The sequence below is a fragment of the Bison bison genome, unplaced genomic scaffold, assembly GCF_000754665.1.
Source record: "Bison bison bison isolate TAMUID 2011002044 unplaced genomic scaffold, Bison_UMD1.0 scf7180017864105, whole genome shotgun sequence".
NCBI lineage: Eukaryota > Metazoa > Chordata > Mammalia > Artiodactyla > Bovidae > Bison > Bison bison.
In genome coordinates, this window is record NW_011494677.1 from 6284783 (window position 1) to 6307059 (window position 22277).

A 22277-nucleotide genomic window follows, 5' to 3' on the forward strand; every position below is an offset into this window, starting at 1 on the left:
TTAGGTATGCAGCCATGTTCTTGCCTGAAAAGTTTATTTGAGAATTTACTTATTTAATCAGGTATGACCACGCACTGTTAAGGAACCAAGGTTGATTTCATGGAGCCTTATTTACAAAGCTCTCTTGGGAAAATTGGCCTGATTCCCGGCTTACAGTGTCCCTGCTTTACAGGTGAGTGTGGAAAGTCATTTCCTGGCAGGACCAGAAAACTTGGGATATTTTGGGGAACTCCAGAAAAGAATTCACCCAAATGTATAAATACTACAAGTGGATTCGTTTGGTGAGGTCTTAGTTTAGCTTACTGACCTCAAAGAGGCTTGTAAAAATCCAATCTAAGATTCCTTATGAAACCTTCAGAAAAGCAAACGTAGGAAGACCTATACAGTATATTATCATTCTTGCTCAGATCAGATCAGTCGCTCAGTCGTGTCCGACTCTTTGCAACCCCATGAATCGCAGCACGCCAGGTGTCCCTGTCCATCACCAACTCCCGGAGTTCACCCAGACTCATGTCCATCAAGTCAGTGATGCCATCCAGCCACCTCATCCTTGCTCATTCATTCTTGCTATACCTATGTAAAGAACTAGGCAAATCAGATGATATCAGCCATATTTTGTGATCAAGAACCATCTTTCTTTGAGAGTATCTTTGATCTTTTGAGCGGTGACAATGGCAATACATTTTGTTTCAGTAGAAAACTATAACACATCCTTCCAGTTTAATCAGATTGTAGGCATGTTTGTTATCACTGAGATATTTTGCATCTTTTTATAAACTGCAGATAATTGAAGGGTATGCAAACTCTGACTTGTCTGGAGACATTGCAATGACTTCTTCCTCATCTGCAGAGGAACCAGTTTTGCTGCCTACCTGTAAATTGGTCTGGGTCTGCTATTTTGACTCAATTATCAGTCTTTACAGAATTTTCATATCTTCCAGTTTCCTTAAGTATCCAGCTATAACCTTTCTTTCTTTCCCTGACTCCGCATCACTGAGAACTAAAACTTGATGGCTCAAATTCCTATTGGGATTATAAACTGCCTGGAAGTGAGCCCTTTTCTCCAAGATCTGAAGAATCTTGAGAGCTGAAGTTCAAAATTTAAAGTTCAATTTGATATTGACTTTGAAGAACTCACCACTGCAGCAGATCATGCATAAGCTGGATTTATCCTAAGACAAGTCACTGCCTGGGCCACTAAGAAAGTCTGATGAAAGTTCAGGTCATTTATTCTCTTATATGAGAAACAGCCATGACTAGAAATCACCAGGAGCATGGACATATTGTTAATATCTAAGAAATACATTAAACTGAACGATTTTCCTTCACCAACCTCCTGGAAACCACTGGACTGGCACCCTCAGAGTTCAACTATTGTCTCTTTAATATAATGTTCGATGTTAACATGTCTTTTTCATTTCCAGTATCTCACTTTTAAGGAGCCCTATTTTTAGGACTCTAAAACAACTGACTTCTGCCACCACCCCTAAACAAGTGGTTTACACATTTTACAGGGATGATGCCAAAAAGAAATTCTTGAGAGACTATGCAAGAGGTTTGCAAGAGCCTCATGCAAGAGGTTTAAGATGTTCACTTTGGAGTTTTTCAGGGTTGAATGACACTCATTCATCTTGAACAAAAGGAGGAACTGACAATATTGTAAATTAACAAATCATTGTGCTCCTGGAAAACAGTAGTACGTAAGAATCCCCACAACAAACCTTTCATTCTTCAATATCAACAAGACTCCATATCCCTTTCCTTTTCTTTGGGACATTCCTCATTAAATGCAATGGCCTGAATGAAGACTTCTAAAAATAAATACAAGGAGGTCACTTCTACTGAGCCTCAAAGCTCCCATGTAATGTCTAATATCATTATCAATCACACCTTTCCTTGGAGGGATCCTGCTAACAAGTAGAATATAAAGATGGCAAATTTATGTTTTCTTATAAGTTTTATGTATCTTATCGAAAGAGTTGGCACAATATGAAAAAAAATCAAAGTGTCTTTTGAATGTGAGGATCCAATAAACTTGACTGCCTGGCACTGCTAATGAGATGCAGTCCCCTTCAAAGTCCCATAGCACAAAGCCATGCAATATACTGCAGTATATTAGTCAGTTTTGCTGCTATAATACAATAGCATAAACTGGATAGCATAAGCAGCACATACTTACTTCTCAGAGTCCTGGAGGCTAAGTCCAAGCTGAGGGTGCCAGTGGATTTGGTGTTTGAGGAGAGCCCTCTTCCTGGTTTGCAGATAGCTATCTTCCACAGCCTTGTCTAACTCAAAGAAACTATGAGCCAAGCCATGTAGGGCCACCCAAGACGGACAGGTCAAGGTGGAGAGTTATGACAAAACGTGGTCCACTGGAGAAGGGAATGGCAAAACACTTCAGTATTCTTGCCTTGATAACCCCATAAACAGTATGAAAAGGCAAAAAGATAGGACACTGAAAGATGAACTCCATAGGTCAGTAGGTGCCCAATATGCTACTGGAGATCAGTGGAGAATAACTCCAGAAAGAATGAAGAGATGGAGCCAAAGCAAAAACAACACCCAGTTGTGGACATGACTGGTGATGGAAGGAAAGTCTAATGCTGTAAAGAGCAATATTGCATAGGAACCTGGAATGTTAGTCCATGAATCAAGGCAAACTGGAAGTGATCAAACAGGAGATGGCAAGAGTGAACATCGACGTTTTAGGAATCAGTGAACTAAAATGGACTGGAATGGCTAAATTTAACTGAGATGACCATTATATCTACTACTGTGGGCAGGAATCCCTTAGAAGAAATGAAGTAGCCATCACAGCCAACAAGAGTCTGAAATGCAGTACTTGGATTCAATCTTATAAATGACAGAATGAGCTCTGTTCACTTCCAAGGCAAACCATTCAGTATCACAGTAATCCACGTCTATGCCCCAACCAGTAACGCTGAAGAAGCTGAAGTTGAATGGTTCTCTGAAGACCTACAAGATCTTCTAGAACTAACACTCAAAAAAGATTCCAGGAGACTGGAATGCAAAAGTAGGAAGTCAAGAAATACCTGGAGTAACAAGCAAATTTTGCCTTGGAGTACAAAATGAAGCAGCGCAAAGGCTAATAGAGTTCTGCCAAGAGAACGCACTGGTCATAGCCAACACCCTCTTCCAACAACACAAGAGAAGACTCTACACATGGAAATCACCAGATGGTCAATATAGAAATCAGATTAATTATATTCTTTGCAGCCAAAGATGGAGAAGCTCTATATAGTCAGCAAAAACAAGACTGGAAGCTGACTGTGGCTCAGATCATAAACTCCTTATTGCCAAATTCAGACTTAAATTAAAGAAAGTATGGAAAACCACTATTCAGGTATGACCTAAATCAAATCACTTACGATTATACAGTGAAAATGAGAAATAGATTCAAGGGATTAGATCTGATAGACAGAGTGCCTGAAGAACTATGGATGGAAGTTCATGACATTGTACAGGAGGCAATGATCAGGATCATCCCCCAAAATAAGAAATGCAAAACAGCAAAATGGTTGTCTGAGGATGCCTTACAAATAGCTGTGAAAAGAAGAAAAGTGAAAGGCAAAGAAGAAAAGGAAAGATATACCCATCTGAATGCAGAGTTCCAAAGAATAGCAAGGAGAGATAAGAAAGCTTCCTCCGTGATCAATGCAAAGAAATAGAGGAAAACAATAGAATGTGAAAGACTGGAGATCTCTTCAGGAAAATTAGAGATACCAAGGGAACATTTCATGCAAAGATGGGCTCAATAAAGGACAGAAATGGTATGGACCTAATAGAAGCAGAAGATATTAAGAAGAGGTGACAAAAATACACAGAAGAACTGTACAAAAAAGATCTTCATGACCCAGATGATCAAGATGGTGTGATCACTCACCTAGAGCCAGATATCCTGGATTGGGAAGTCAATGGGCCTCAGGAAGCATCACTAGAAACAGAGCTTGTGGAGGTGATGGAATTCTGGCTGAGCTATTTCATATCCTAAAAGATGATGCTGTGAAAGTGCTGCACTCAATATGTCAGCAAATTTGGAAAACTCAGCAGTGGCCACAGGGCTGGAAAAGGACAGTTTTCATTGCAATCCCAAAGAAAGGCAATGCCAAAGAATGCTCAAACTACTGCACAACTGCACTCATCTCACATGCTAGCAAAGTAATGCTCAAAATTCTCCAAGCCAGGCTTCAACAGTATGTGAACTGTGAAATTCCAGATGTTCAGGCTGGATTTAGAAAAGGCAGAGGACAGAGATCAAATTGGCAACATCTGCTGGATCATCAGAAAAGCAACAGAGTTCCAGAAAAACATCTGCTTCTGCTTTATTGACTATGCCAAAGCCTTGACTTTGTGGATCACAATAAACTGTGGAAAATTCTGAAAGAGATAGGACAACCTGACCTTCCTCCTGAGAAATCTGAATGCAGGTCAGGAAGCAACAGTTACAACTGGACATGGAACAACAGTCTGGTTCCAAATAGGAAAAGGAGCACGTCAAGGCTATATATTGTCATCCTGCTTATTTAACTTAATGCAGAGTACATCATGAGAAACACTGTGCTGGATGAAGCACAAGCTGGAATCAAGACTGCCAGGAGAAATATCAATAACCTCAGATATGCAGATGACACCACTCTTATGGCAGAGAGTGAAGAAGAACTAAAGTGCCTTTTGAAGAAAGTGAAAGTGAAGAGTGAAAAAGTTCGCTTAAAGCTCAACATTCAGAAAATGAAGATCATGGCATCTGGTCCCATCACTTCATGGCAAATAGCTGGGGAAGCAATGGAAACACTGTCAGACTCTATTTTTTTGGGCTCCAAAGTCACTGCAGATGGTGACTGCAGCCATGAAATTAAAAGACATTTGTTCCTTCGAAGAAAACCTATGACCAACCTAGACAGCTGACCCAGAGGGATGGGATAGGGAGGGAGGTGGGAGGGGGGTTCAAGATGGGGAACACATATAAACCCATGGCTGATTCATGTCAATGTATCGCAAAAACCACTACAATATTGTAAAATAATTAGCCTCCAATTAAAATAAATAAATTTAAAAATAAAAAAATAAAATAAAAAGCAGAGATATTACTTTGCTAACAAAGGTCCATCTAGTCAAAGCTATCATTTTTCCAGTAGTCATGTATGGATGTGAGAGTTGGACCATAAAGAAAGCTGAGTGCTGAAGAATTGATGCTTTTGAACTGTGGTGTTGGAGAAGACTCCTGAGAGTCCCTTGGACTGCAAGGAGATCCAACCAGTCCATCCTAAGAGAAATCAGTCCTAAATATTCATTGGAAGGACTGATGCTGAAGCTGAAACTCCAATACTTTGGCCACCTGATGTGAAGAACTGACTCATTTGAAAAGACCCTGATGATGGGAAAGATTGAAGGCTAGAGGAGAAGGGGACAGCAGAGGATGAGATGGTTGGATGGCATCACCAACTCAATGGACATGAGTTTCAGTAAAGTCCAGGAGTTGGTGATGGACATGGAGGCCTGGCATGCTGCAGTCCATGGAGTGGTAAAGAGTTAGACACTACTGAGCAACTGAACTGAACTGAACTGATCTTCCTGCTGTTTCCTCACATGGTGTGAAGAGAGAGGGTTTTGGTCTCTTTCTTTTCTTACAAGGGCACTTGTCCCATCATGGAGATCTACCCACCGTAGGCATTTTAGTGGGACAGACAAACATTCTATACATAACACTGCCTATGAAGTCAGGTTAAAATTTCAGCTTGAAGGTTTTCTACTTACATGTTATGGGTTGAGCTCTGTCCCGGAGGAAAAGATATATTGCAGTCTTAACCCCTAGGACCTCAGAATGTGATCTTATTTGGGGATGGGGTCTTGACAGAGGTAATCAAGTTAAAATGAGTTCCCCAGGGTGGGCTCTACTCCAGTAAGACTCATGTCCTTCTAAAAAGGGAAATCTGGACACAGGTGTGTAAAGGGGGAAGACAGAGAGGAGACACAGGGAGAAGACCACCATGCACAAGCCAATGAGAAAAGCCTGAAACAGATCCTTCTTTCAAGGCTTTCAGAATCAACCAACCCTGCTGACACCTTGACCTCTGACTTCTGGATTCCAGAACTATGAGGGAATAAATTGCTATTATATAAGCCACCCAGTTGGTGGCACTTTGTTATGGAGCCTTAGAAAACTAATACACTGTGTAACCATGAGGAAGACACCAGACTCATATAGCAGATGAGGACAGTACCCATCTCATTACACAGGCTGGATGTAAAGATTTAGTGTGAAAAAAAGAGGAAAATCCTGGTTTTGACATCTGAGTAATGGTGGCCTCATAGAATGAGTTTGGAAGTGTTCCTTCCTCTGCAATTTTTTGAAAGAGTTTTAGAAGCATAGGCATTAGCTCTTCACTAAATGTTTGATAGAATTCTCCTGTGAAGCCATCTGGTCCTTGGCTTTTGTTTTTTGGGAGATTTTTGATCACAGCTTCAATTTCAGTGCTTGTTATTGGGTAGTTCATAATTTCTATTTCTTCCTGGTTCAGTCTTGGAAGATTGAACTTTTCTGAGAATCTGTCCATTTCTTCCAGGTTATCCATTTTATTGCCATATAGTTGTTCATAATAATCTCTTATGTATTTCTGCATTGTCTGTTGTAACCTCTCATTTTTCATTTCTAATTTTGTTGATTTGATTCTTCTTTTTTTTTCTTGATGAGTCTGGCTAAAGGTGTGTCAATTTTGTTTATCTTCTTAAAGAACCAGCTTTTAGTTTTATTAATCTTTACTATTATTTATTTCATTTCTTTTTCATTTATTTCTGCTCAGATCTTTACGATTTCTTTCCTTCTACTAATTTAAGAAAACTACAGGCCAATATCACTGATGAACATAGATGCAAAAATGTTCAACAAAATTTTAGCAGACAGTATTCAGCAACACATCCAAAAGGTCATACACCATGATCAAGTTGGGTTTATTCCAGGGATGGAAGGATTCTTCAATATACACAAATCAATCAATGTGATACACCATATTAAATTGAAAGATAAAAACTATATGATAAATCTCAGTAGATGCAGAAAAAGTCTTTGACAAAATTCAGCACCCATTTATGATTAAAACTCTTCAAAAAATGGGCATAGAAGGAACCTACCTCAACATAGTAAAGGCCATATATGACAAGCCTACAGCAAACATTCTCAATGGTGAAAAACTGAAAGCATTCCCCCTAAGAGCAGAAACAAGACAAGGGTGTCCACTTTCACCACTATTATTCAACATATAGTTCTGGAAGTCCTAGCTACAGCAATCACAGAAGAAAAAGAAATAAAAGGAATCCAGATCAGAAAGGAAGAAATAAAGTTCTTACTGTTTGCAGATGACATGATAGGGTACACAGAAAACCCTGAAGATAGTATCAGAAAATTACTAGAGCCAATCAGTGAATTTAGCAAAGTTGCAGGGCACAAAATCAATACACAGAAATCATGTGCATTTCTATATACTAAGAATGAAAAATCAGAAAGAGAAATTAAGGAATCAATCCCATTCACAATTGCAACAAAAAGAATTAAATATCTAGGAATAAACTTACCTAAGGAGACAAAAGAACTTCACACAGAAAATTATAAGACACTGATGAAAGAAATCAAAGATGACATAAACAGATGGAGAGATATTCCATGTTCCTGGGTAGGAAGAATCAATATTGTGAAAATGACTATACCACCAAAGGCAATCTACAGATTCAATGTGATCCCTACAAAATTACCAGTGATATTTTTCACAGAACTAGAACAAAAAATTTCACAATCCATATGGAAACACAAAAGACAAAAACACAACAGCCAAAGCAGTCCTGAGAAAGAAGAAAGAAGCTGGAAGAATCAACCTTCCTGACTTCAGATTATATTACAAAGCTACAGTCATCAAGACAGTAGGGTACTGGCACAAAAACAGAAATATAGACCAATGAACAAGACAGAAAGCCCAGAAATAAACCCATGCACCTATGGGTACCTTATTTGTGACAAAGGAGGCACGAATACACAATGGGGGCAAAGACAGCCTCTTCAATAAATGGTGCTGGGAAAACTGGACAGCTACATGTAAAAGAATGAAATTAGAAAACTGCCTAACACCATCCACAAAGATAAACTCAAAATGGATTAAAGACCTAAATGTGAGACCAGAAACTATAAAACTCTTAGAGGAAAACATAGGCAGAACACTTGATGGCATAAATCAAGCAAGATCCTCTATGACCCACCTCCTACAGTGATGGCAATAAAAACAAAAGTAAACAAGTGAGATCTGGTTAAACTTATAAGCTTTTGCACAGCAAAGGAAACTATTAGCAAGGTGAAAAGACACCCCTCAGAATGGGAGAAAATAATAGCACATGAAACAACTGACAAAGGATTAATTTCCAAAATATACAAGCAGCTCATACACACAATACCAGAAAAACAAACAACCCAATCAGAAAGTTGAAAAAAGACCTAAACAAACATTTCTCCAAAGAAGACATTCAGATGGCTAATAAACACATGAAAAGATGCTCAACATCACTCATTATTAGAGAAATGCAAATCAAAACAACAATGAGATATCACCTCATACTGGTCAGAATGGCCATCACCAAGCAGTCTACGAACAATAAATGCTGGAGAGGGTGTGGAGAAAAGACAGCGCTCTAGCACTGCTGGTGGGAATGTAAACTGATATAGCCATTATGGAAGACAATATGGAGATTCCTTAAAAACACTAGGAAGGAAGCCACCATACAACCCAGCAATCCCACTCCTAGGTATATACCCTGAGGAACCCAAAACTGAAAAAGACACATGTATCCCATTGTTCATTGTAGCACTATTTACAATAGCTAGAACATGGAAGCAACCTAGATGTCCACTGACAGTTGAATGGATAAAGAAGTCATGGTACATTTACACAATGGAATATTACTCAGCCATAAAAAGGAACACTTTTGAGTCAGTTCTAATGAGATGGATGAACCTAGAACCTATTATACAGAGTGAAATAAGTCAGAAAGAGAAAGATAAATATCTTATTCTAACACACATATACCTAATCTAGAAAAATAGTACTGAAGAATTTACTTACAGGGCAGCAATGGAGAGACAGACATAGAGAGTAGACTTATAGACATGGGGAGAGGGGAGGAGAGGGTGAGATGTATGGAGAGAGTAACAGGGAAACTTACATTGCCGTATTTAAAATAGATAGCCAACAGGAATTTGCTGTATGGCTCAGGAAACTCAAACAGGGGCTCTCTATCAACCTAGAGGGGTGGGATGGAGAGGGAGATGGGAGGGAGGTTCAAAAGGGAGGGGATATATGTATACCTATGGCTGATTAATGCTGAGGTTTGACAGAAACAACAAAATTCTGTAAAGCAATTATCCTTCAATAAAAAAAAGAGGAAAATCCTTTTAAAGAGCTTGGTATGGGCTTTCATTGAGCACTTGGTAACTGCTCATAAAACAATGACCAGCGGCAATGGTTGTAATTGTTATTTAATTTCTGTCTCAGAGTATACCTGCCAAAACATGATCAAGAAATATGATTACAGATAATCACCATCAGCGCTATCCTTTTCAATATCATCAGTGCAACTATTGACTGATAACTTAACTGGCAATGTGCTAATTGCTTTAGGTATCTTCTTAATTATTCTCCTAAATATCCTTGCAACTGAGGCATTATTATATATTTTTATACAGGGGGAACCTGAAGCTTGCATTACTTATCATGACCATATGAAGACTGCTTGTAAGTAACAAAATTAAATGGGGAAAAAAGAGGCATTTGACTCCAAAGCATGGTCAACCATCATTACAATGCTCTGCCTAGGACAGCATTTCTCTTTTAGAAAACCACTGAAGAAACTCATAAAAATGAACCCCTAAAGGAATTCCAAATTCTGTCATAGGCTATAACTTTGTAGCTCACTTTGAGACCTCTGTATAGATCACTTTTTGCATTTCATTGGTTTCTTTCACTCTCTTGCATGCCAAGAGTGCAGTACATTTAGGGGCTGATGTGTTGTGTTGATGGATTTTTCTGGGATAATATTTTCTGAGAATGTGACAGATGTGCAACAGGAGACTCTCTAAATTAACTCAATGACATACTTCTTGAGCCCACACAGATGAAGAACCAAAAATAACATTTTTATCAGCCAACAAATGAGGGAGGGAACTATACAAATAAAAAAAAAGATGTCAAGGTAGAAAAATTGTTAATAGTTTATTTCATTGCATTTTACTTAGAATATTCTTGGGGGAATTTAAAATTCCTACCCTCTGATGTTCTGTGGTAGTGGTTCTAAAAGTGTGGGTCCTGACCCACAATGTAAGCATGGACACCAACATTAACATGAGAACTTGCTAGAAATGTCAATTCTTGAGCCTCACCCCAGATCTACTGGGGCTGTATTTTAGCAAATGAATCTGATGTATGCCAAAGTTTGAGAACCACTGTTTTACAGAGTCACTCCAGGGCTCCAGCCTTCATTCTTCTCACTAGTATTGCTGCAAAGAACGTGGGCTACAGGGACTTCCTTGGACGTCCAGTGGTTAAGATTCTGCGCTTCCACTGCAGGGGGCATGGGTTCAATCCCTGGTCAGGGAACTAAGATCCCATATGCTACACTGCATGGCCAAGACAAACAAAAGAACGTGGGCTACAGACTCTCTGGAATCTCAGGTGACCTTAGTTATGCTTCTCTTCTAACATCTTTTTGTTGACTTGCTTCAAATGGGAAGAGAAGACTGGTGAGCAAATGATTAGTTTTCTTAAACAAAGCTTACATCACAAAAGAGAAGACCTGGAAGGGTCTTCATAATTTTTTTTTAACTTTCTCATCTTAAAATGATTATAGATTCATAGGAAGTTGCAAAAAAATGTAGAGGGAGGTCCCAGAACCCTTCACTCAGTGTCTCTGAATAGTAACATCTTGACAAAAGTTATACTTCTCTATCACAGCCAAGAAATCACTGTTTATAGAGTTCACTCAAAGCATTCAGATTTCACCAGTTTTGAGTGGATGCATACAGATAGTTCTATTTGATTTTATCACGTGATAAAACAAATGTGGTAAAAAATTAGTGTGACCACCACCAGTCAAGACACCAAGTAGCGCCATCACAAGGATCCCTCCTGCCACCTGACTATAGACACTTAAACTCCCCTCCCTCTTACATTATCTAATCCTTGTCAAATATGACATCCCTCAGTGATATTGCAGTTTTCGTCTGAGACCACCACAATAAAGGACTATCACAATGAAGTGAGCCACACAATTTCTGTGATTTCCCCGTGCATATAAAAGTTTTGCTGAAACTACACTGTAATCTATCAAATGTGCAATAGAATCATGCCTAAAACACAACATACATACCTTAGTTTTTGTGTAAGCAGACACTATTATAGCTCTATCTGTTCCTCATTTACTACTCTTTGAATCAGATAATCCTCTAAGCCAAATCGACAGGAAGCTTTTACGTTATTTTTTCACATTAAAACCACAGTGCTGACTGTAAAAGATAACCACACTCTGGCAATTGCTGCATTTGTTTGTAGACCTGAATGGTATTTATATTTTTTACAGACATTTACCTGGAAGGATGTCTTAGGTTTCCAAAGATGTTTTTAGTTAATGAATTGTTTAAACAAAGAAAATACAGAGGAAATAACTCATGTTGTTGTTGTTTAGTCGTTGAGTCCTGTCCTGACTCTTTAGTGACCCCATGGACTGTAGCCTGCCAGGTTCCTCAGGCCATGGGATTTTCCAGGCAAAAAATACTGGAGTTGGGTGCCACTTCCTTCTCCAGGGGATATTCCCAACCCAGGGATCAAACCCAAGTCTTCTGTGTCTCCTGCATTGGCAGGTAGATTCTTTACCGCTGAGCCAACCAGGAAGCCCCTAGTTCCCTGACCAGGGATCAGACCTGCACCCCAAGCACTGGGAGCATGGAGTCTTAACCACTGGACTACCAGGGAAGTCCCTGAAATATCTTATTCATAATTTTTATATTGATTACAGTAAAATTACAATATTCTAGATATACTGAGTTAAATAAAACACCTTACTAAAATCACCTTACAAAAAAATCACATTTTTACTTTTTAAAGATAATTACTGTGTGTGTGTGTGTGTTATCGCTCAGTGGTACTGACTCTTTGTGACCCCATGGACTGCAGCCCACCAGGCTCCTCCATCCATGGGATTCTCCAGGCAAGAACATTGGTGTGGGTTGCCAATTCTCTTCTCCAGGGGATCTTTCCAACCCAGGGATCAAAACTGTGCCTCCTGCATTGGTAGTTAGATTCTTTATCACTGTGTGACCCAGGAAGCCCAAGAACCCATGTAATTAACTACTAAAGTTAGTCACTCTGAAAAGTTAACAGATCCTGCTAAAAAGTCAGAATTTCAGCTAAAAACCAAGCAAGAACCATAACCAGAAAGTGGCAGGGAGAAACTATCAACTGTGGTTTCAGTTGATAATTTTAGTTGTAAGCAGGTCTACTAACAACTCATAACTCAGCCCCTATTGTCTACTTTACAGACGACTAAAATAGAACCTTTTCTGGTAGGAGAAAAGACTGACGTGCTTATCTGTGGAACACACAATCACCTTATATTCAAAACTGCCCAGATGGGAAAAATAAGCTAGATATGTGTGTCCCTGTTGCCCACCAAAACATAGTCAAAATGCTCTAAATAAAGTGCCAGAACAAAGACATCCGATGCAGTTAAGTAAGGGATGTAACAGAAGGCAATAAAATGAGGGAAAATGCCAATTCTGTAGGCTTTGTTACATTCCAGGAGGTGCTGAAAACTTTGGTCATACAGTGCTCACACAAAAGCTCAGAAAAATGGGGACACAATGAAGTCTTTTCTAAAACATCTCTAACAGGAAACTCATCAAGCTCTGTGATGTTCTGCTCCACCTCTAGAACTTGGAAAATAGGGAGACCTTCACACAGAGTTAACATTCAGATAAGGGAAAAGATTAAGTGCATGACAAAGAGAGAAATCCCTCAAAGAAAGGCAGGAAATCATGACTATAGTGGATCTGTCTTCTCTATCTGAGAAAAAGAGTTGAGCGATTTCATACACCAGTTTCAGGAGATGATCCCTCAAGGCTAGAGTTATAGTGTGGTTTGTTTTGTTCCTTTTTTTCTAAGTTTTTGGTTTTATATATATTTTTTGGGCGGGTGGGGGCAGTTAGTTTTCTCATTCCCATCTTGAGTCCTGGAATGCAATTCATGGTGCATCTGTTACTAGCACTGTGATAACAGCACTCTCATCTCAGAGTACACTGTGCATTAAAACAAGGAGTGGGGGGACTTCCCTGGGGGTCCAGTGTTTAAGCCTTCCCTTTCCATTGCAGGGGGCGCTAGTTCAATCTGTGGTCAGAGAACTAAAATCCCACATGTCTTGTGGCCAAAAAACTAAAACATAAATCGGAAGCAATATTGTAACAAATTCAGTAAAGACTTTAAAAATGGTCCACGCCAAAAAAATATTAAAAAACAAGAACAACCAACCAAAAACTGGAAGTAGGAGCACATACTTAGGATGGATAATAGATGTCGGTTGTTTCTTTGAGAGCTGCATCTGACTGCCAAGCTGTTCCCATTAGCCAAAGGGAATAGCCAAAATCATCCTGTAGATTAACTGTGATCCCCACTACCCTTTTTCCTTCCTGCCTCCTCCACTCAGCCACCATACATGTGGACAGAAAAGTGTTCCACGTTCAGTGAGTTCTCTGTAAGAAGCTAAAATGCTGTTCTTTCTTTTTCCTTGAGCAAGGAGTGAGCAGAGAAAAAGAAAACAAATTTAATTGCTGCTTGGAGAGTAAAGTGAATGGATGATCTAATAGCCTGTTTCCACCCTTAATATCCACACTCCAATTCATGGCACATGAACCAAAAGAACTCCCTTTTGCTTTATGGCCAGCTCATCTGCCTCAGTCTAGAAGGATAAAGAAGTTAAAATTCCTTTTCATTTTGCTCAATATTCATATTATCTGTCCTCTGTTTTTAGAGCAGATATGTTATTTTTTAGAAAGAATTGGGAGAGATCAGGAAATAAAGGAATTCTGAAATTCAACAAGGTTTTCTTGAAAGTCATAATAAACTGAACTTTTTTTTTTTGGTTTGATTCTAGGGTTAAATTGTCTCAAAGACAGACAAACTTTCAGGTGGATCACAACCTTTTCAGACAAAAAAGGGACCTCGTTCTTTAAAACAAAACAAAATAGAACCCCAACTATTTAATCCTTATACTGGGAAATAAGATTTTGACAGTATGTATTTTTTTAGAAGTTCTGGAACAAATGTATCTGAGGCTCAAGAAACATGATGGACAACTTCTTACTCAAGCTCATTCAAAGAAGCTAGTTTGGTCAGGTCATTTGTTCTGCGGTCAAACAGCTCTGGTTCTGGGACTTAACAATAGTGATCATCAGATTTCAGTTTGCCTGAGACTCTTGGTGAAATGGAGATATCTGTACTTCCCATAAAAACTTTTGGCAAGCAACCCAAGATCTACCTTTGGAGAACTGCTAATCCTAAAATCGCCCCCAATGCACCTGGAAGCATGCCAAACTTACTCCCGTACTTGTGAAAGTGCAAATCTTGATGACTTGCATTAGAATCTGTCAACCGGTGCCTCTAAATTCAGAATCACCTGAAAAGCTATTTAAAACATCCTAGACTTACCAACTATAAGGGGTTGGATGGAGGCTGGGACTTGGTACTTTTATTTTCCCCCCGTGTTTTCTATTTATGTCACTGGAAGTCTGAGAAGCACTGGTTATAGAGGCTCTGTTAGCCATGACCTTGAGTTTGTCAGATGGTAGGTCTCCAAACCACAAGACCACCTGTTTTTCAATCAACAGTGCTTTATTAAGAACCAAAAGGATACATTACATCTTTCATCTCTCTCTGTCCCACTTGGGAGGCTTCAACAGGGTGTTGCATTCACCAGGGCATAAAGTCCCCATGAAAACCAACCACTTGAATGCTGCTGCTGCTGCTGCTGCTAAGTCACTTCAGTCGTGTCTGACTCTGTGTGACCCCATAGACAGCAGCCCACCAGGCTCCCCCGTCCCTGGGATTCTCCAGGTAAGAACACTGGAGTGGGTTGCCATTTCCTTCTCCAATGCAGGAAAGTGAAAAGTGAAAGTGAAGTCGCTCAGTCATGTCCGACTCTTAGCAACCCCATGGACTGCAGCCCACCAGGCTCCTCCGTCCATGGGATTTTCCAAGCAAGAGTACTGGAGCGGGGTGCCATTGCCTTCTCCAACTTGAATGCTACTTAGAGTATTAATTAATTCTCACAACAGAGAAAAATGAGACACTGAATGAAAGTCTCTTATGTAGGAGGTTAAGAATCAAACAAAGGTAGAATATAAAGAAGAGAAGATCTCTATGAAGAGAATTAGTATAATTACTGTCACAAAGGGAAAATAATTATCAAAGCACAGACTTGATCAATAATGGTTCTTGGAACAACACCTACATTTCCTCACTTTCTAACCTATTTGTTTCATAATTAATAGAAAGTAAATTCATCAATGTTTTTAGGGGCTCCAGAATTTACCCTCCACTGCAATCCATACTATCTACCACCTCTAATATTTCAGTAATGAAGTCACTGTCCTACTCTTTTTGCTGATGGCAATTTTACTCCAAATCCTTGTTCCATTAAGTGGGAGGGGTATGGAATACAGAGCTCCCAGGCATGGATCTGATCTGACTCACCCATAATCTAAAGGTGTGAATTTGGGCAAACCACTTCTTAGCTTGCTAAAGCCTTAGTTTTCTAAACTAAAGGCTGAGATAACTATTATGAGGATTAAATCAGATTATACATATGGAATTGTTGTGAGTGTTGAATCTAATGATATATATGGAAGTTGGCTTATAACTGCAGAGCACTTCAGTTCAGTTCAGTCGCTCAGTTATGTCCGACTCTTTGCGACCCCATGAATTGCAGCACACCAGGCCTCCCTGTCCATCGCCATCTCCCAGAGTTCACTCAAACTCATATCCATCGAGTCAGTGATGCCATCCAGCCATCTTATCCTCTGTCATCCCCTTCTCCTCCTGCCCCCAATCCCTCCCAGCATCAGAGTCTTTTCCAATGAGTCAACTCTTCTCATGATGTGGCCAAAGTACTGGAGTTTCAGCTTTAGCATCATTCCTTCCAAAGAACTTAGCCAGTGTCAATAAGAAAACACTACTTAATGAAGACCAAACATGAGGTTGAGGATGAAAAGACAGGTTCACCAAGCTCTAAAGGGATTGGGGAAGTATCTAGAAGATTTTCCACTCTTTTAAACAGCTTTTCTTATTTTATTTTCTCTATCTTGGTTAAAATTAAGCCCCATAAATATCCATTATTAGGGTATTTGCCAATGTCCCTAAAGGTAGCAAAGTTACAAAGAGAAAGATGTTAACCATCTTGGTCTTTCTACAAGTTTTCAAAACATCCTCCTCACTTTATCTTGCACACAAGTTTCACTGATAATTCTGTTTATGAATTTCTTTCGCAACTAAAAATCAATACACTGTATTTTTAATGCCTTGACAGTTAGGCTTATATACACTCATGAAACTGAACTGCATGGTAAAACTAAGAAAGAAAAATAAAGATGGTGATATCTTTCAAAATCTCCCTATTGAAATACATGGGCAATAAAATGCTATGATTTTAAGTAGGTTCTACTGCTTTTATGGGCATTACAGGGTTTACAGTTATCTCCTGAGTTGTGGGGCAACAGATTTACCACCATATCCCCACTATATCAGTATATCCCTATATCCACTATATCCCACTATGTTGCCATAATATATCTGCTTGCTTTTACAGCCTCTACATTTATGCAGATACAACATTGTCAGTATTTATTTATAATGTTCACTTGTGGTTTTTTTTTTCAAAAAGAATTTGAGGTAGTATGCAACTTTAATAAACAGAGTCAATGAGACAAAGCATATAGAAATACAATTTTGGAAGTCATGACATATGTAAGAGAAGCAAATACGGTTACTGTGAATAAGCAACACAATTAGCTTTGAATGACTTGGTATATAGCAGAAAGTGGAAATCGTGATAAATTCCATAATGTTAATATGTAAAGAGAAACATAATACTGTTGAAGGAGAAACAAAACATGTTGGATTCAAAAAAAATTAAAGAAGGAATTTATTATATAGATCTTTATACAAACAATCCCAATTATGTATCTAAGAAAATATCAAATGTGATACTACAAAAATGTGGAAATGGCCATTTTTATGTGACCCTTGCTAACACCCAGCGATAAATACAGAGTTTAGTTAAAGTTTTAGTGGCCAGAGTCAGCTAAAATGGTACAAAAATCAGAAGATTTGATAATACAAATAATATTAGATAAAGCTGTGGGTCATTTTCTCTTTTTCGTTCATTGTATGACTAACCAGGTTTCTTTCTCTGTAAGAAACACCAGTAAGATCCCAGGCAACTCTATTCTAGGATCAATTCTACACATCCCATTGATCCATACAAATTTTAGGTACTATTTTAAATAATGTCTTATTTTTAAAACATGTATTTTGATTTTGGCTTCATAAAATGTAACATACTGTCTATAGCATACAGAACAATCCGAGAAAATGAAAACTATTCATCCTTGCAATTCTGTTGACCTCCAGAGGTTTTTTATAGGGTTCTATAAACTGTCCTGGAACTAGCTTTTCTGTGACTATGAGAGAAACTTGAATAATAGGAATTATCAAGTTATTGAAAAATAACTTTGATTGCTTTATAACAAACAAAAATGCATTCACGGTAGAATAATTAAAAGATTTGGCAAAGCAAGGCCATTTTTTAAAAGTACTGTTCACAATTATTATATAACATTAAACATTGCATGTAACATTAAATTGTCCTTTCTATATGTGAAAAATATTTTTCTTTACAAAGTAGAATCATAACATAATATGATCTTTTAACTTGTTTCTATCACTTCACAAAATACATGTATTTCCTTCACGTTAACAGTGTTCTATAAAACACATAAATTTATACCTGGGTTTGTAATTGAGCCCTAAGATACAACAATAAATTTGATAAACTTAATATATCTAAAAATAAGTTATGTTCTCCCCCCAAATTAGTCTTCTCTTCCAATTTTCCTATTTCATTAGACAGAAATATTCTTTCACCAGTTTCGTAGGAAACATCAGAGTCACGTTTCACTCCTTCCTTTCCTTCATATCTTAAGTTTCATCAGTCAAAAATCCTGTTACTTAACATCTTGCACACATAATGCACACTTATTTTATCTTCTATTTCTTCTGCAATGTCATGAATCTAGGCTTTTTTGTTCTCACTTTGGACTCTTAAGATAAGCCTCTACCATCTTTTGTTCTTGCACTGAATTCATCGACTTTTCATTGCTCAAAATATTTTAGTAACTTTCTACTTCTCTCAGGATGAATTGCCCTGAATTTTCCACTTCTTAATCTCTTCTTCCCCCATGGGTAGTCTTCATTCCCACCACTCAAGTTCTAGGTCCTGGGAACAGTCACCTTATAGGTACAGGAAAGGAAGGAAACCAGTACAGTAAGTCCCCTACATATGAACGAGTTCTATTCTAAGAGAGTGTTCGTAAGTCTAATTTGATCATAAATTCAACACAGTTAGCCTAGGTACCCAACTAACACAACCAGCTATATGGCATTGTACTGTAATAGGTTTATAATACTTTTCACACTAATAATACACAACAAAACAAAAAATATTTTCAATCTTACAGCACAGTTCCTTGAAAAGTACAGTAGTGTTGGCACACAGGGACTGGCATCAAGTGGGCAGGCAGGAAGAGTTACTGACTGGAGGAGGGACAGGAGATGGGAGATGGTTGAGCTGAAGGGTCGTCAGCAATAGCAGATGGAGAGCAAGCTGCAGTTTCACTCATACCTGATGTTATTGGAATGAACATCTGCATCTTTGAAAGTTTGCAACTTGAAGGTTTATATGTAGGGGACTTACTGTATTTACTGTTGGAGACCCACACATTAGCAATATTTCAAGACATGAAAATTTTGTCTGTAGACATCTCCCTTTTTGCAACTTCCTTTCTGTTATCTTCCAGGAACCACTGCTGCTGCTGCTGCTAAGTCGCTTCAGTCGTGTCCAACTCTGTGTGACCTCATGGACGGCAGCCCATCAGGCTCCTCTGTCCCTGGGATTCTCCAGGCAAGAATACTGGAGTGGGTTGCCCTTTCCTTCTCCAATGCATGCATGCATGCTAAGTTGCTTCAGTTGTGTCCGACTCTGTGTGATCCTATGGACAGAAGCCCACGAGGCTTCTCTGTCCACGGGATTCTCTAAGCAAGAATACTGGAGTGGGTTGCCATGTCCTTCTCCACCAGGAACCACTGGCTGCCCCCAAGTTCACCCAGCACCTTTCTTTGAAAATTAGGGAAGGAAGACACTTCACTCTCTTCCAGGCTCCACAGTTACAATTCAAGCTTTCAGCACAGCTGGCTTCAGCTTCAATGTTAGAAGGAAAGATCAGATCAGATCCGTCGCTCAGTCATGTCTGACTCTTTGCGACCCCATGAATCGCAGCACACCAGGCCTCCTTGTCCATCATCAACTCCCAGAGTTCACTGAGACTCGCGTCCATCGAGTCAGTGATGCCATTCAGCCATCTCATCCTCTGTCGTCCCCTTCTCCTCCTGCCCCCAATCCCTCCCAGCATCAGAGTTTTTTCCAATGAGTCAACTCTTTGCATGAGGTGGCCAAAGTACTGGAGTTTCAGCTTTAGCATCATTCCTTCCAAAGAAATCCTAGGGCTGATCTCCTTCAGAATGGACTGGTTGGATCTCCTTGCAGTCCAAGGGACTCTTAAGAGTCTTCTCCAACACCACAGTTCAAAAGCATCAATTCTTCGGCACTCAGCCTTCTTCACAGTCCAACTCTCACATCCATACATGACCACAGGAAAAACCATAGCCTTGACTAGACGAACCTTTGTGGGCAAAGTAATATCTCTGCTTTTGAATATGCTATCTAGGTTGGTCATAACTTTCCTTCCAAGGAGTAAGTGTCTTTTAATTTCATGCCTGCAGTCACCATCTGTAGTGATTTTGGAGCCCAGAAAAATAAAGGAAAAAAAGAAGGAAAGATACCAGTCTTTAATTCTCATAGTCCTGATTAACAATAATATATTCCTACTGGTTACATTTCAGGTAGTAAAAGTCAAGATGTAAAAGCTTTCAGGCAATGTCATCTGGGTTGGAGTTGGGGAATGAGAAGAGACAGGTTTGCAACTTTTTGTCTTAAAGACTTCCAGGGAACAGGACAGCTGTGTCTGAGATTTTGAAAGACGATTGTGTTCTGCTTCTATTTTTTCAATAATTCTAAGTGTTACATTAAGGAGAAAATGGTGAATTCTAAACTGCATTAAACCCCAAACTGATCACAGTAGGAATTGCATGGGCAATGTCTTGGCAACATTTCCCTCACTGACTGTGTGCTTTTCCCTTTGTTGACCAAGGATGCTTTACGGACCTTAAGAAGGTCAGAGAAAGAGATAATAGAACCTGTCAGAGGGTGATATTCCAATCGTGGCTTTGTCTGGCTATTGCCAGAGGAAAGTTTGACATTGCCCTGAAACCAACAGTCTTACCCCCCTTCCCACATGGCAGGAGCTGAGCTTTCTCACTCACTCGGGCCCTCCTCACAATACTGCTGCCTACTTGCCTCACCCAATCAAGAGCACCCTGGCTAACTATAGCATCATGAATCCAAAAGCTGTCCATCTGAAACTGCTCCTGGTAAATGAGTATTTACATTTGTAGCAGAGACACAAAGCCTCATATTATTTGCTTCTTCCTGTAGTTGCGATTTTCTTGGCATGTGCCATTTCACCTCTTTACATGATCTGGGGGCCTTGGCACATGCCAGAGGTAGCAGCCTTCCAGTTCTCACACTCCACGGTTGCCAACAGGAAATATCATGCGTCTTTCCGGTGTACTAATTAGCTCGGTGATGCAAGGTAGACGGCAGCATTTCCTACTGAAGACAATGCTCTCTTAAGGAGAGATTTTTTTCCACTGAGTTGGCACAAAGCTGCTTTCAAATTTTCTGTGTTTACTGGTGCAGAAAGAACTATCAAACGGTCTTAAGCCTGAGTTAGTCATTTGAGTTATTTACCTACATTTCTTTGTGTTTCTCTGGCAGTAAATTCTCTTTGATTTCACAAATAGAAGATTTAAGTTTATTCCTAAAGGAAAGTTTGTAGGATAAGAGGGGATTTAACTTGGTGGAGAGTAGACATGCAAACATGCTACATATATATATATATGACATGCATATACATCACATACAAATATACATATATTTATGTGACTTAATTGTTGGAGTCTTAAATTGCTTTCGTATTGGTCTAATAAAACTTAAATTATCTATAATATAAATTAGGATATAATATTTTTGGTTTATATATACAACAGTAGTTGACAGAGGGTGCGTTAATGAGAAAAGTCAATCTAATGAACACATACTCTATAAGGTATATGGAAAACGCAGAGGTATTCTCTAACCCATTCATATGTGAAAAGCTAAGTGAAAAAACTAAAAAATCGAAATGAATAGAACTAATACCACTAAGAGATTGAAAATAGAGTCATATAATAATTGGGTACCTTTTGTTTTTTTACATTGAAATTAACCAGATACTCAGGCTAATAATGAAAATTAGCACTGAAAAGAAGTAGAACTATAAAAGACTTGGGACGTTATCAACTTCAATCCTGCTTCAGTGGAGCTACCTAACTATTATGTAATTGCATGGGATTGTTAAGTATGAAATTTATTTGAGTATTATTTTTTTTGAACTAAGTGCAGTAATCTTAATATCTATTTATAGTGAATACATACATGTTATCTCACTCTATACTATACTCAGATTTTGGCAAAAATTAGTAAATATGACTATTAATAAAGTTGTGCCAAGAAGTTATAGTAGAAGCACTGCCAATCACAATGTAAAAATTCAAGGATAATTTTACTGTTACAGTTCAAAAAAATAACAGGTTAGAAAAACAAGAGAAAAAGTAAAGCATATTATCAATATCTGAGAGAGGATAGAATAAAGATTTACAGAAATTATATTTCTGAATGTTGCTAATATCTTGTGTATCTATATTCCCACTGTGCTTGCTAATTAACAAAAATGTCTTATCTCC